The sequence below is a fragment of the Chiloscyllium punctatum genome, chromosome 1 (assembly GCF_047496795.1).
Source record: "Chiloscyllium punctatum isolate Juve2018m chromosome 1, sChiPun1.3, whole genome shotgun sequence".
Classification (NCBI taxonomy): domain Eukaryota; kingdom Metazoa; phylum Chordata; class Chondrichthyes; order Orectolobiformes; family Hemiscylliidae; genus Chiloscyllium; species Chiloscyllium punctatum.
This window is the reverse complement of record NC_092739.1, coordinates 60,313,487-60,330,692: the sequence shown is the minus strand read 5'-3', so window position 1 is coordinate 60,330,692 and position 17,206 is coordinate 60,313,487.

Genomic DNA, 17,206 nt, shown 5'->3' with positions numbered 1-17,206 from the left:
GAGAAGACACCTTTGACCCCAGCTACACGTACACATAGTAGAGACCAAAGGAAGATGAAAACATACTGAAGACATGTAGATAACATGGGTTTAACATCATTATCAATAGCCTTTCAGTTTACCAAATATATTTCCACTTGCACTGTTAAAACATTTGCTGTGGAATAATTTTTCCCTGTTGCACCTGGTTACAGTTTTCCCAAGGATGAAAGAAGTTGAAATCACCTAACATTGCACATCTCTCATCAGCTATGATGCTTTGACCTCAGATAGTCTGAGATGTCAGAAATCTTTGAACCTTGAGACTGGTGACTGTAGCCACAGCATTGCACACACTTTAATGAAGAAAACACAGATCTGAATGCAATACCAAGGGACTGTAAGCCACTAGAATAAAAAGCCCCACCTCCAGAATGCTACACTGATGGATCTCCAAAAAATACCAGCCCCTTCCTACTTCACTGATCATGTCCATACAGACTTACATTTCAGTGAAACACCTGTAAAGCATTGACTTTCAATATTTACCATGGAATGTGAATGTGAAAGGAAACTTGAGTATCCAACTTTCTCCAGCACGTCCCCCTGATAAGCCCCCGACCATTATTAAACATGCCTGAATGTGGTCTACCCCATCTTTCTGATTGGCAGAGTAGGCTAGATTGGCCACAGTTCGCTGCCTGGTCCACTGCTCTACAGCAACCGGACCAACCTAACTGGAACACCCAGACAATTTTAACAGTTGTGAAGAACTTAAAAACATAAGAACATATGAAGTACGAGCAAAAGTAGGCTATCTGGCAAGGTGAGCCTGCTCTGTCATTCAATAAGGTCATGGCTGATCTTTTTGTGGACTCAGCTCGACTTGTTCACCATCACCCTTAATTCTTTTACTGTTCAAAATTCTATATATCATTACCTTAAAAATATTCAATGAGATGGCCTCAGCAGCTTCACTGGCAAGGGAATTTCATAGGTTTAGGACCCTTTGGGTGAAGAAGTTCCTCCTCAACTCAGTCCTAAACCTATTCCTCCTTATTTTGAGGTGATGCCCTCTAGTTTTAGTTTGACCCACTGGTGGAAACAACTTTCCTGCTTCAATCTTATCTATTCCCTTCATAATTTTATATCTTCCAATAAGATATCCCCTTATTCTTCTAAATGCATATGAGATTAGTCTTAGTCTACTCAATCTCTCCTCATGAACCAACCTTCTTGACTCTGGAATCAACCTAGTGAACTCCTCTGCACCCCCTCCAGTGCCAGTATGTCCTTTCTCAAGTAAGGAGACCAACAGTATTCTTGATGTAGCTTCACCAACACCCTATACAGTAGCAGCATAACTACCCTATTTTTAACCTCCATCCCTTCAACAATAAAAGACAATATTCCAGCTTCCTTCCTAATTACTTGCTGCACCTGCAGACCAAGGGTACAGAGGTCCCTCTGCACTGCAGCATCCTGCAATTTTTTACCTTTTAAATAATAATCTATTTTGTTATCCCATTTTGTTATCAAAATGGATAACGTCACATTTACCAACATTATACTCCATCTGCCAGACCCTTGTCCACCTACTTAACCTAGGTAAAAACAATGACCGCAGATTCTGGAAACCAGATTCTAGATTAGTGGTGCTAGAAGAGCACAGCAGTTCAGGCAGCATCCAAGGAGCAGTGAAATCGACATTTCGGGCAAAAGCCCTTCATCAGGAATAGAGGTAGTGAGCCTGAAGCGTGGAGAGATAAGCTTGAGGAGGGTGAGGTTGGGGAGAAAGTAGCATAGAATACAATGGGTGAGTGGGGGAGGGGATGAAGGTGATAGGTCAGGGAGGAGAGGGTGGAGTGGATAGGTGGAAAAGGAGATAGGCAGGTAGGACAAGTCCGGACAAGTCATGGGGACAGTGCTGAGCTGGAAGTTTGGAACTAGGGTGAGGTGGGGGAAGGGGTAATGAGGAAACTGTTGAAGTCCACATTGATGCCCTGGGGTTGAAGTGTTCCGAGGCGGAAGATGAGGCCTTCTTCCTCCAGGCGTCTGGTGGTGAGGGAGCAGCGGTGAAGGAGGCCCAGGACCTCCATGTCCTCTGCAGAGTGGGAGGGGGAGTTGAAATGTTGGGCCACGGGGCGGTGTGGTTGATTGGTGCGGGTGTCCCGGAGATGTTCCCTAAAGCGCTCTGCCAGGAGGCGCCCAGTCTCCCCAATGTAGAGGAGACTGCATCGGGAGCAACGGATACAATAAATGATATTAGTGGATGTGCAAGTAAAACTTTGATGGATGTGGAAGGCCCCTTTAGGGCCTTGGATAGAGGTGAGGGAGGAGGCGTGGGCACAGGTTTTACAGTTCCTGCGGCTACGTAACCTACCTATACCCCTCTGCAGACTTTCAGTGTTCTCTACAGTTTCTCTACCATTCATCTGAGCATCATCTGGGAACTTTGACACACTACATTTTATCCTTATCTCAAAATCATCTATGTAAGTAGTAAATGGCTGAGGTCCCACCACCAATCCCTGAGGCACACAACTAGCCACTGATCACCAACCAGAAAACACCCATTTATCCCCACTCTTTGCTTCCTGTTAATTAACCAATCTTTTTTCCATGTTAATATATTACTCGCAATGCCATACACTTTAATTCTATGCAGTAGCCTTTTGTACAGCACCTTGTTAAAGGCCTTCTGGAAATTCAGATACATCACATCTACCAGTTTCCTGTTGCCCACCATGCTCGTAATTTCCTCAAAGATCTCCAGAGAATTAGTTAAACATAACCTGCCTTTCATGAACTCATGCTGCATTTGCCTGATGGGACAAGCTATCCAGATGTCTCGCTATTTTATCCTTGATTATAGATTCAAGCATTTTTTCTACTACAGAAGTTAAGCTAACTAGACTACAGCTATATGACTTCTGTCCACCTCCTTTTTTAAACTGTGACATTTCATTTGCTGTTTTCCAAGGTGCCAGAACCATCCCAGAGACCAGTGAGTTTTGTAAATTACCATGATTGCTTTTGCTATTTCCCCCACCATCACCTTTAGTACCCTGGGATATATTCCATCAGGGCCAGGAAATGTATCTACCTTTAGCCCCGTCAGCTTATCCAAGGCTACCTCTTTAATGATAATGATCATTTCTAGGTCCTTACCTGCCATACCCTCCTTGACATCAATTATTGACATGTCTTTTGTGCCTTCCATTGTGAAGACCAACACAAAATACCTGTTTAACATCACAGCCATTTCCTCATTTCCCATTATTGAATCCCCATCCCATCCTCTAAAGTCACATGACACAAGGTTAGCGTCCATCGGTTTATTTGAAACCACATGATGAAGGAGTGGCACTCTAAAAGCTTGTGATATCAAATAAATGTGTTGGACTAGAACCTGGTGTCATGTGACTTCTGACTTTGTCTATCTCAGACCAACACTAACAGCTCTATATCATCCTCTAATGGACCAATGTTTACCTTAGCCATTCCTTTTTATTTTATGTATGTGTGGAAACGTTTGCTAACTGTTTTTAGATTCTGAACTGATTTACTCTCATGATGCTCCTTAGCTTTCTTTCTAGCTTTTATCATGGCATTCTGTTGACCTTTAAAGATTTCCCAATTTCTTTGTTTCCCACTAATCTTTGCTACTTTGTGTACATTACCTTTCAATTTGATACCCTCCTTTATTACCCTAGTTATCCACAACAGAATATATTTTTTCCTATAGTTCTCCATTTTTATTGGTATATATGTTAATGTGAAACACTGCCCAGACTTCAAGGACAGGAGTCTTTCCAGATTCTGATAGATTCTTAGATATTTACAGAATGGAACAATGATAACAAATTTCTGACTACACTATTCAGATTTTCCAGCAATTGGCGCAAAGCCCTGGAGATTTGGCAACACAAGTGAATATCTAAAGAATTCTTAAATGCTTGAGAGTCTCAGGCTGAACCACCCATTTAGACAGTGAGTTTCAGACCTCCCACCACCCTCTGAGTGAAAATATTTCTCCTGAACTCATCTCTTAACCTTTCACGACTCTAATCTGTGCCCCTGGTTTGTTGACCAGTCTACTAATGAAAAATTGCCTTCCTATCCATGTAATCCATGCCCCTCATGGTCTTATGCACCTTTATTCAGTCCCCTCTAAACCATCACTGCTCCAAGGAAAATAAACCCAGCCTTTCCAAACACTCCTCAAAGCTCACATCCTCCAGCCCTGGCAGCATCCTGGTTAATCTCACCTGTACCCTCTCCAGGGAAATCATATCCTTCCTCCAATGAGGTGACCAGAAATACACACAATACTCCCTTGTAGCCTAACCAGTGCACCATGTATCCCATATGTCTTTTACCACCCCTCTACCTACTCTGCCACCTTTGGAATTCACAAAGGTCTGTTTGATATAAAGAATAATCTCTAGTCTTGTTACTCCTCTGCAATTGCATTGTCTGATACTCTTCTGGGTTTAATTCCATTTGTCTTTGTATTGCATAGGTGACCAGTCCATTGATATCCTCCTGAGATTTAAAAAATACCCACTCACTATGTTTCAGTTTACCAAGTTGTGTGTTAGCTATGGAAATCCTGATCCTATCCCTTACATTTAAGTCCAAATCATTAATATTCTCCAGGAAAATCAAAAGCCCCACCACAGAATCCTGTAGAAACAGACTTCTCATCCGCACTGAAAGCAGATCACAAAAGCATGTCTCTAACATTGCCCTCCGCTTCGTGCTTTGCAGCTCAGTTTGGGTCCAAAATGCCACCATTCCAATAGCTTCTATGGCTTTGTGACCATTAGCAGCCTCTTCTAACATTAGCTTAACAGGTGATTAGTTCTGTTCCATATGATCAAGATTACCTGTTCAGGAGTCACACAACACCTGTTGGTTACAATCCAACAGGTTTATTTGAAATCACAAGCATTCTAAGTGCTGCTCCTTCATCAAGTGAAGACTTTCCCTAACAAAGAAGCAGCAGTCCGAAAGCTTGTGTTTTCAAAATTCCTGTGCAACTATAACCTGGTGTCATGTGAGTTCTGACCTCATCCACCCCAGTCCAACACTGGCACCTCCACATAAGATTTCTTGTGACCAGGATTTGCATCATACACAGTCGGAAACTGCATACTTTTCACATGCAGGATGCTATGATTATAAATGACTTTGACTTGTACTGTGAATGTGCCTGATTAACGCAATTGTCCCTGAAGGGCCCCACATCACTCACAAATGGAGCCTCCATGCTCAGACTGCAAACAGAACTCCTACCCTGCTCACTTTGCATTCGGGCATAGCTGTTTTTCATTTCCAGTGCACAGTTACAATTTGCATGAAGATAGGTGACAACACGTCATGCTAGGCAGAGTAAGTTGCAGGCTCATCTTTGCCATGAAGGTCCAGCAAACCCCCCCTCCACAACCATTATCTACCAGACCCTGCCTCCACTCAGGGAAAAAAAATCCCTGTTCCTTTTTTCCTTGAATTCTCTGTGTACTGTATCAGTACTGAGCTTCTACATGTTCCCACCTCTTTGAACAACAACTCCACCTTCCAACATTACCCCTGAGTCCTGGCCCTACAATTAGTGTCAATCATCGTGCTGCACTCTCCTCCTATGGAAGTCAGGCTGCTGTTGACTGAGATTGTCACAGTTCCCCTTGCGATTCACAGAGCTGGTTCCAGGACTGATCATGGCCAGGCCTCCTGACAGACAGCCCTAAGTGATGACTAACTTGCCCCCCTAACTGATCTCTGTGCAGCTCCCTGACTGCCTGCCCACACTAGCTGCACTAGTCCTGCATGACTGACTGTGACCGACTCCCTGGACCATAGTGTTACCAACCCTCATGCCACTGACTGACCATATGCAGGCCTCTGGACAAACAGCAATCATTAACATTGACCTACTGTGCCAGCATGCACGATCTGAAGACCATTTCCCTTGACCTGACTGAAGACCATTCTCCTTAGGCATAGCCATTTCTTTCAAGCAGATGACGTGTGGCACTTGCTACAGGTGTGAGTTTGATGCAGCACAGAATCATGTCCACATACTCAACTGAGGGCTGCTGACAAATATGACAAGCTGCCTTGGTTTGTGCATACAACAGCAAGTCAAGATATAAGGTACTACGAGCCTTTAACTATTGGTTAAGGGGGCAACGTACAATAACGGAAGGCAGAAGCAGTGACATCCATTTAGGCACAAAGGGAGTGAGTGGTAAGAGTGGTTAGCCAGGAATCCTCAGGTTCACCCCGGTCCAATCATGAGCTGGGTGCCTCCAAAGTGCAACATTGAAATCCAGGCCTGTATCATACATGGGTTGGATACATGTCTTGAAGATGTGGTGATGCTGGTATGCGTTGGATGCCACAATCCTGATGAGGAGGATGGTCATTTCCCATGGAGCATGCATTGAGGTGCTGTGTACTGCTGGCCAAGGTGAAGACCTGGAGGAGCAAAGCAGAGAACTAGAGTCACCAGCTCCTCACCTTGACTTCAACGTTGGGAATTTCCACTGTCTAATTTCCATAAATTGGGTAGGAAAATGGCAAAATGCGTGTCAATAATTCAGAATTGGTCATTGCTGATGCATACAAGTGAATGCAATTATGCCTCTCGCCACCAAGACTTTTGCCTTATTCTCTCAAATCTTGGTTGAAGAATCTAACCTTTTTTCTGGTTTAGAGTCTCATTACTGTCAATCTCACCCCATTTTCTCAATTGACTGACCAATGCCCATCTTGTTCAAGGACTGGGAAGATCTTACTTTATGTTTTATATTAAAGAATCTTCATCATAGCTTTGAGTGTTTTCAGAATTTTGTTTTCCTTTTCCATTTCCAGCATCTGAAGTACATCGTTTTATATTCAACTTCTCCAATATCTCTTATTTCTGACGGCATAATTCAAATAAACTTATTCTGTATCTTCTTTCAAGAACTTAACATCATTTCTAAAGTCTAGTGCTCTGCGCAGTACACAATACTCCATCTGAGATCTAACTAGAGATGTGTAAGGATTGAGCATGGCCTTTTTCTATTTTCATGTCCAATGACCCTTGATTCATTGGCAGAAATTTAAGCATGATTCATTTGTTGGTAAATCTTGTGCTCATGCTCCAAGAGCAACTACAAACTTATGTTCTGAGCATCGACTGAATGCGTGCCAATTCCAATTGGCTGTCTGATGTTAAACTGCACAGAAAAGTTACACCACATGTCATTAAGATCTACCATTTAGCACATTATCAGGTAGTGCAGTTCAAGTGCAAGTCTAATAGTTGATCCACTGGGAAGGAATCAATCATCTGAGAAATTCAGACATGTTTACATCAAATTAAAAATGACACCTACCTGCAAGATAAAATACAAAAAAAGAATTAATTCATGCCTTACTATAACACACTGAACTTTTTCCATTATAAATATTTATAGTAAGAAATGAATGACTTTGATACAGCAGAGTGATTACATGTGACAGAGAGGGAGGGAGACAGGGAGACAAAGAGAAAGAGGACAAGCAGATAGTGCAGGATACCCTTGGATGCATCACATGATTTACAAGATATGCAGTTTTGAATATTGGTCCAGGGGACGGTTTATCTCGGGAGTAAAACCAAACGAATATTCAGAGCATCTTGATGGCTCACTGGAGAGGAGAGACTTTTGAGGACCAATCACAATAAGGGAATCAATATTTACTGGGATAGATAAGCATTTATTTGGCCTCAGACATAATTTTAGGATAGTGTTGCCTCCCTAGTGCCAGAGTTAAGAAAGTCATTACTTGACTAGAGTATATTCCAAAGGGGGAGAGTAGAAACATTAAAAATAGGAGCAGATTAGGACATGCCCCTCATCTTAGCCCTAAATGACTATCCCATGCCTTTAAACTGTAACCATCAATTCTGGACTCCCTGGTCAACAGGAACATCCTTTCTGTGTTCATCCTGACTAGTCCTTTTGGATGTTATAGGTTTCTACAAAATGTCACCCTCCCCCCCAATCATCACACTTCTAAACTGTGTTTAATACAGTCCTACATTAAGCTCATCTCAGTGGAGTTAAGATGCAGAAAGCTGAAATGCAGACATATTGCATGCCCCAGCACATGATTCACAAAAGGTTAAAATTGTTAGGACCAGGTGAGGAGAGTTCATCCTCTTGGTCACTCACAACACGTGTTTTTATTATTTTGTGGCCATCACACTTCAATAAAACTTAATACAAGAGCTCAAAATGAAAGCGAGCCAATTCCAAGGTTTTCTTCATTAAGAAAAGAGAGTGAAGTTTTGTGAGACACATGATGGGTGTGAGAGTGTTTGGCCAATTCTTTCACAAAATCTTCCACTTTTCATTTGATCAATTATACTTCTAGGCTCTTTGATGTCTAATTTTTTTTTTAGATTAGATTACTTACAGTGTGGAAACAGGCCCTTCAGCCCAACAATTCCACACCGCCCCGCCGAAGCGTAACCCACCCATACCCCTACATCTACATTTACCCCTTACCTAATACTATGGGCAATTTAGCGTGGCCAATTCACCTGGCCTGCACATCTTTGGACTGTGGGAGGAAACCGGAGCACCCAGAGGAAACCCACGCAGACACGGGGAGAACGTGCAAACTCCACACAGTCAGTCGCCTGAGGCGGGAATTGAACCCGGGTCTCAGGCGCTGTGAGGCAGCAGTGCTAACCACTGTGCCACCGTGCCACCCACCGTGAAATTATGAGGTAGGAGAGGCTGGGGCCTTTCATCATTTAAACCACTGGCATCAAATTTAAAGTCCAATTCCACACAACTTTGCATATTGCAAGCCAGAAATCATCATTTACACTGTCGCCCTACACCACTGATTCAAAGGAATGGGCCCAGCGTGAATGAGAGAACAGTGTAGCACAGCAAACAAAGGTTTTGGGACTAACTGCCCGTCGTGACTTCTGTGACTTCACATGAGCCCATGTGCAGCTTCTCTTCATGTGGTGTGAGGGCGTGATTGTCCCCACAAATCTCGAACTCCCAAAATCTCCAGTTTTCATGCTCTCAGCTCAGTTGAGAGAGCTTTCTTTTCCTGCAATTAATCAAAAGGAGGACTGAGCATGATAAAAGTGGATGGAAGAGCACTGAGTGGCGATGCAGAATGAAGAGAAAGGGTAGGATGTTCGCAGTTAGTGAATAGGAAACACAGAGGCCAGAAGTGTTAATGGTTCCAGAGGATGAGGTGGATGAATGCCGATGAATGAACACTATGCCTGGTAGATTGAAGTTGTCCTTCATGTGCCTTGGCTTTCACAGAACCAGACTCTGAGTGAGAGGTGGCTCTGTGTGAAGGAGGTAGCTGAGAGAACTTGATGGTACTTACGTTTGTGATGCAAAGAAGGTCATTAAACTAAGGACACTTCACTAACCTGGCTTTTGTACTGGTCCAGGCTGGGTGGGTCTGGTGGTGTGGCCTTCCAAGCCAGTTTTTAAAAAAATTATAATTGGGATCAAACCCTAGACCTTAAGGTAGTCCTTTAAACAGCAGCCCTCTTTCCCAGTGCTTGGGCAGCCCTTGTAGTAGCCTCTAACCTCCTTCCCAAACCTGGCTGATTCGTCTGCAGTATGGACTCACCCAACACCCCAAAGGAATGAAAATGCTCTGTCTGCAAGCTGTCTCTCCTGGGGGAGATGTGGGAAACCGAGAATTTGTCTAGCTCCTGCCATCCAGCCTAGAAGGTGGCATCCCAGACCATCGAGTGCAAAGGTCAGCAAATTATTCTCAACTAAACAATACTCTGTTTGGGCCACTTAACCAAAATTATTGAAGGGCCTGTTCATGTGCTGTACTGTTCTATGTTCTATCATTGTCAATGTTGTTGAGGGAACTTGTGTGTTATTTGACTACTGTCTTTCCCATGTTACATTCGTAACTATACTTCAAAAAATTCCTTCACTGGCTGTGCATCCTGATAACACACCTTGAGTTTCTGCGAGGTGATATATGAATGCAATTTCTTTTGCTGAAGTTCATGCAGCATGTAATTAAAGTCTAACTGTTTGGAAAAGAGATGCAGAAATCTAAGTCAACACAAAATAATGACATTCCAACCACAATGATCAATTTACCTACATAGCTGAATGAGGGAAACAATCAAGATGGAAATATCAATTAGATCTCTTTGGTTTATTTGCCTGTCCTTTTTACCTTTGCTTCAGTCACTAACACATGATTTAGTCGAGATGGAGAGCCATCAGTGAAGGAGAAAGTGGTGGGAGGGGCCCATCTGAGACATAATTGTAGGCAGCAGTACCTATTTTCTCACAGCAAATAGTTTGGAATCTGTTTGACTGCTTCTGAAATAACTAAGGGCTTCTTCTGCATCTGCATTGTCACAAAATGCTAAAGCCTGCAAGCATCCTGTCTTCAGCTATTTGCCAATAAACACAGTTGGAGCAGGTGTGTGAGAGAATTAGAGGGAGGGAGAGAGAGAGTTACAGAGACAAAGAGAGCCTGTGCTTGGAGTTCAGGGGTGGTTTTCCCATTTCTTTCTCATTTTAGCAATACTTCAGCACCAAGAGTGCTAAAGTCATATTAGTAAAGATAAGTGGTGAAGTATGGAGGACGAGGACGAAGGGCACCATCCACCGCCACCTTCAAGTTTCTTCCAGTGAAGCAGGGAGGAAGCTAATTTGCCTTCTGAGTCACTTCCTTCAGGATAGTGGCACCATAGCAAGAAGTACAGATCCTGGCTGGCTGCATCTGTGGATATAAATATAGTGCCTAAGGCCTGACTATGGGAAAGTTCTGGCCGTGGCGTGCACTTCCTACGTCATCTCATCACAATTGCACAAGAGGAATGCCATAGTGGCTGGTTGCTCAATGAAGGGGATGAAGAATGAAGGACCATGTGGGGAAAGTTGACATGGACATGGCAGACCGGTTATCAAGAGTCCCACCCAAAAGAACGTTTTGTCAAAAAACAGGGACAGTTTAGCCCCATGTTTCTGAGTTTCTAAACATAAGATGAACTTAATTTTCCTTGACAACCATCAAGTTTCTGCACAGCAGAGGAATAGCTTAGAAAGGCAAGTAACCAGATTTGATCTCGACCTGTATTAAAATGTATGGTTTTGGCAGTGTTAATGTGAGGAATGTTTAGAATTGGTATTAGTCCTCTTGGTTTAGGAAAAATAAAAATAAATCTTCATAATTTTTGTGTAAATATTCATATTAAATGTGGGCTAATCTAAATTTGGTGATATTAATTTAGCTATCTGCTCTCCTAATATCTTCAGTAGAAGTAAAATTCAAGAAAGGTGGATATGGTTTTATAGCCTCACTCTAAACTGGAATTATCCTCCTCAATGCTGTTTGGAAATGCACAAGAAGATGCAGCATAAGAATTCCATCAGACTCAACTGCAGTGCCCTCTGCGATTGATCAATCTGACAGTTGCTCCCTGTTAAGGTTTGGAAAAGGGTAATTGTTGTTTGGACAAGAGAGCAAAGGGCAACCAATTTCCTTGGTAATCCAATAAGCAGTCAATGGGATCGAAAACGTGAAGCTTGTTCAGATACAACATGTGCGTAAAAATGCATGAGCTACTCATGTCTCATAATGTAAGGTAAGTGATTTAAATATACCTTTGTGCTCCTGGGCATATTGAATGTGATGTGCTGGGAGCACTTTTGGGTCAGTTTCCAGAGGATCAGACACCAGCAACCAATAAATCTAATACTGACCTGTGAAGCATTATCTTTTTTTTTCACCTATCAGCAGAGAGGGAGGATTAATCAGCGAAAAAATGAAGCTCTTCATCTTTTTGATGCCAAGGCAAAAAAAGAAGAGGCAGCTCAAAGAAGCTTATTAAAAGTGAAAGCACACTTCAATTGACATTCCAATCACACTCAACTATTTTCATTGTCACTAATAAGCATGGACTTGAGCATATAATCTGTTGATATTAGAGCCCTGAAATAATGCATAATTGTCAGAGATATTAAACCAAAGTCTTTTCAATTTGCCCAGGTGCTCATGAAATATATTTTTGCACTTTTCAAGAGTGCTGAGTAAAGATATTGTGAGGAGATGCAGAAGCTAGAAATATGGGACAAAAACAGAAACTGCTGGAAGCACTCAATAGGGTAACAAGCATTTGTGAGGAGAACAGGAAATTATATTTTGGATATCCCCTCTTCTGATGATGACTCGGTCAACATTTCCCCCTTTCACCAATTACACAAAAACAGTTTAGGAGTGAAATGGGTTATAGGTAGTAGCACATAAAAGGTGTTAGCCAAATGATGAATTGAAATTAAATATGGGAAGATTGTTCCCAATGTTGGGGAAGTCCAGAACTAGGGGTCACAGTCTAAGCATCAGGGATAAGCCATTCAGGACTGAGATGAGGAAGATTTTCTTCACTCAGAGAGTTGTGAACCTGTAGAATTCTCTACCACAGAAAGCTATTGGGGTCAGTTCATTAGATATATTCAAGAGGGAGCGGGATGTGGCCTGTGTGGCCAAAGGGATCAAGGGGTATGGAGAGAAAGTGAGAATGGGCTACTGAGATTGCATGATCAGCCATGATCATACTGAATGATGGCATAGCCTGAAGGGCCAAATGGAGTACTCCTCACCTATTTTCTATGTTCAAGAAGGTGATGTTTAAAATAGAGTGCAGATGGAATGCTGCCACTTCAATACAACTGTAGAAGACAATTTTAATCATCATTGTCCAATCACTGTTTTGATTTTTTGCTTCTGGGACCGTTCAATGCACATTGTATATATAAAAAACAAGAGCTTCAAAAACACAATGTTTCAATTAAGTCCACTTTAGAAAGTCTAAACTACTGGTTGCTTGTGGTTGGGCAATGGTTAGTTGCCATTGGCAACTTTTCTGTCCGTTTGTCTTGGAATGCAATTTATTTCTAAAGAAACAAAACCTGACTACAGTGGATGGAAATTATACTTTTGTTGAACATTTATAATCTTGAGCCGGATTTAATCACTTCTCTAGCTAACCCTAGAATGAGCGTAGGCTCAGCGATGGAAGGACCATGCAATTGGTGGGAAGTTGGAGATGGAGAAACTTTTATCTTCTTATTATCCCCTAATTAAATCAGACCAGTGAAGGTTGCTAATGGTTTCTCACTTGGAGGCAGTTGAGGCCCTCAAGTGGTTGTTTATGAACTAGTATTACACTGTTGTTTGTTGCACAGCCACTGCTCCTGGTGAGACTCCTGGGACTGAAGAGCTGCCAGGCGTCTGATTTCCCTTTAAAGTCATGGAAACTCAGACAACAGCCAGTTAATTAACATTTAAGTCTGTTGGGGGTCCCAGAGGCACTCAGAGCAAGGTTGTTAGTGAAGGGACCAGCACTGTGGCCATTAAATTCAGTCACATATCTACTACGAATAATATATTCAAATTACAGCACTAAACAACTTGTGAATACGACAAACATGAAAAATACTTTTCTTCTTGAGTTCTTTGTCTGAAACAATGCTACAACTTCAAAGTCAGGGAGTATAATCCCAAAGCTATCTCAGCCAGGCTGGGCATACCAAACTCAGTTCGTCCTGGACAAACCTGATCCACACACCCCTCCAGCCAATATTGCCAACTGGCTCCCCAATCTGTCCACATTGCTGTGGCAATATGCATGGAGCTATGACGAGTGATGGTAGGCATTGCAATTTTCTTTCCATACATGATCGTCCAGAAATCTGTCCATTTCTTACATTAATGTATGTTGGACAGGTTAACATGATGTTACACAAGTTTGACCATATTATTAATGCATTTTCCCCTAGCTATCGTCAGATATACAGAAGAACACCGATTATCCAAATAAGAAGGGTAGGGAATATTTTGTTCGGATAATTGATTGTTTGGATAATTGATCTGATTGTAAACAAGCGGTAATTTATAAGTGCCGGTTATCTGACTGTTTCTCGGGTATTTGGCAATGCACGCCATAATGCTGTTTAACCAATAACTGATCTATCATAAACAAGCAGTAATTTGAGTGTCGGTTATTGAACATTTCTCAGTTATCTGGCAATGCACGTCATAATGCTGTTCAACTGATAACTGAATGCTGAGTTGTCAATGTTGTTTTTGCAGGACCTTGAGATCTTGTTCAGATAATCTGAAATTTTGATAATTGATGTTCGGATAACCAAGGTTGTACTGTATTCAAGAGGGAGCTGGATGTGGCCCTTGTGCCTAAAGAGATCAAGGGGAATGGAAAGAAAGTGTATGTGGAGCTAATAGTTCAGAAGCAGGAACATGAAGCATTGTACCACAAGACCTTAAGTAGAAGATATATATATGTGTATATTATATTTGAAGATACTCCGATCTCAGATCTTTTGTTCTTTCTCCCCTCTCCTCCTTTCAGTTACATAAAATCTCGTCCAACATTTCTTTTCAGTTCTGATGCAAGGTTGACTTGAAAATTTAACTTGGTTTCTGTCTCCACACATACTTTCTGATCTTGTGAGCTTTTTCAGCTATTTTCTGTTTTTATTTCATATTTCTATCATCTGCAGTGTTTTGCTTTTGTGTTTGGATTCTTAGAAATATTGTTGCAGATGCGCCATGTCTACTTCGGTTCATTCAAGCCAAAGAAATCAACTGAATTCTTTAACCTTCAACTTTTATTTTAGTATTTCTTCTGAGAGAGTCAACTAAAAATATTTCTAGTTTTGCGTGGCACAATTTCCTTATCACCAACATGATGGCTAGGAGAGATTCAGTCGCGGGATTCAGTGAAATGCACAGAGCCCAATCCAATATGCATGTAGCCGTAACCAATTTTCCAGCAGCAGATCATAACATGTTTTGACTGTCATATAACTGAGGCAAATGATGCTTAATTAACATGATTATATTGGACACTCAGTGCAACTGAGAGACTGAGGTTAAAGTTATCTGTTACTGCATGAACTTCTGAGGAAATGCAAACCTCAATGGGAAGATAGGAGTTGCTAGTTCAGTGTTTCTCATGGACCAGGAGAAGTATGAATATTCTTTTCAGGCCTTTCAATGAGGACAGCAACCTTTATTTATATAGCCCTTCTAAAGCATTAAAATGATCTACAATGTTTCAATGGAGCGTTGCCATGTAAGGATTTATTCTGCCAGGTGGCCAAATGCTTGATCAAATAGAACTTAGAGGGGAAAAGGGAAGAGTCAGATAGACAGTCTTAGGAAATGAATCCTTTGCCTTTCAACTTTGGAAGCCTAGATTTGCTAAATACCTATGACTTACACAAATGTCTGTATCAACAATACTGTCTAAAAAAAAATCAATGAATTACATTTCTCAAAGGTGAAACATTATTACTTTCAGGAAGTTGGAAGTAATAATCAATTCTAAGGCTGTGTTAGACATTCACTGTAAAACTAACTGAACAGGTTCTTGTGTTTGGCAATGACTTACAGCAATAATACTGAAGGTAATTAACAATCAAAAATTTCAAAGCCAAAGAAATATTAATATTTATCTTTGTAAAGCAACTCATTAAACTTGGTACTTGAGATTGATTTAGCATATTGTCGGTCATATTCAAATGGCCAATTTGAAGTTTGGAGATGGGAAACTCTTTAAAACTTGATAATGCGTACATCAGTGTAAAATTATATTGGTTTTAAAACCACTAGATTGAATTACAAGCCTCAAAGGGATGCATGTCACTGAGTCACAGCATCAAGATCAAAAATCTCAAACCCATTGAGAAATAATAGGTAATGGCTGCTTAATCTATCTGTTGGATAAGATGTTATGAGGTTTGTATAATCATATGCATGGGGTGTTGTTAGGATAAATGGCAAGCAAACTGTTTAATTCTCAGATCATGTACTTAGCGATGTATCCAGATTGACACTACGTATGCAAATATTGATTTTAGAGCTTACACCTGAATGTTGCAGAACAGTTTAGCATTGAGAATTTTAAAATATTTAAACAGAGAAGCAACATAATTTTATACAACCTTTAAACCTGTTTATCTATACATATCACGCAGTAAATTGTGCAAAACAATTCTCTAATCACAAGATAATCATTTTTAAAATGAAAAGCATGAAACTTCACGATTATTTTCATGAGGAAAAAAGACTTTATTATCAACAAAAGGAAACCCTAATGATATAACTTGGTGAGATTTCCCAGACCATAACAAAAGTAGGAATTTTCCCTTGTACATAAATCCTTGTGGATTAATAATAATGAGACTATTTGGTGATACTGATATTTGATCTGAAAGAAGCTTGGTTAACACAACATATGCTAACTGGAATGATTGGGTATGTGGCAAGATATTTATTCTTGTAATATTGAATAATCTGTTTTAACTGTAACTAATCACTTAAAGTTTTGTACCTGAAGTAACCATGCAATCAGTTTAATTTCTAATCCTTTTTTTTTCACAAACTAGTTTGTGAACTTTGAAGTACAAAATGAGCAATTTAATCAAGGAGAAGTAGACACATTTATTTCAGCACTTTGTGAGATCAGGAAGAAGTTTTAAGTGCGATTTCAAAACTGAGAAACTTGTGGAATAGTGAGCCAGAAAGTCAAATTCTGGAACATAGCTGGAGGGTCAAAGATATGAAATAAAGAGAGTAGTTATTTTCTTAAAGAGCAAATATTTTTCAAAGCGTGTTATTTCAAAACAGAAAATGGTGGAAGTAAGACACCCAGTAAGTCAGGCAGCCACTGTAGAGAGAGAAATAAAGTTAGTTTTACAAAGTTATGAATTTTTGTCCAAATGCAAATAAATTAGAGCTGCAATATGTGTTAAGCAAGAACAGAGGGAAGGAAAGGTGGCAGGAGGATAAACAAACTGGAAAATCCGTAAAAGCTGATTTGTGTTCTGTCTCTTTGGACTGTGCTGTGCTTGTGGGCACAGGTTTGTGTTGGTCTGTCATTACGCATTCTGCCTACAGTAAGGTCTTCACATTGAGTGTATATACTGTACTCTTGAGGCTGTTCTACTTAGCTAGATTGTCTTTACTTCAGATGGGCTGCATGACTGCCTCTACATTCAAGAATGACGACTGGCAGATTCTCAGGAATTCTTGTAAATTACTTACTTATTAATAAGTAGAAAACTGATTCCAGCTCTCACGTCACAATTCTTTCTTTCCTCTAAGAGCCTTGACAGTATGTGATGATTGAAGTCAGAGTTACATG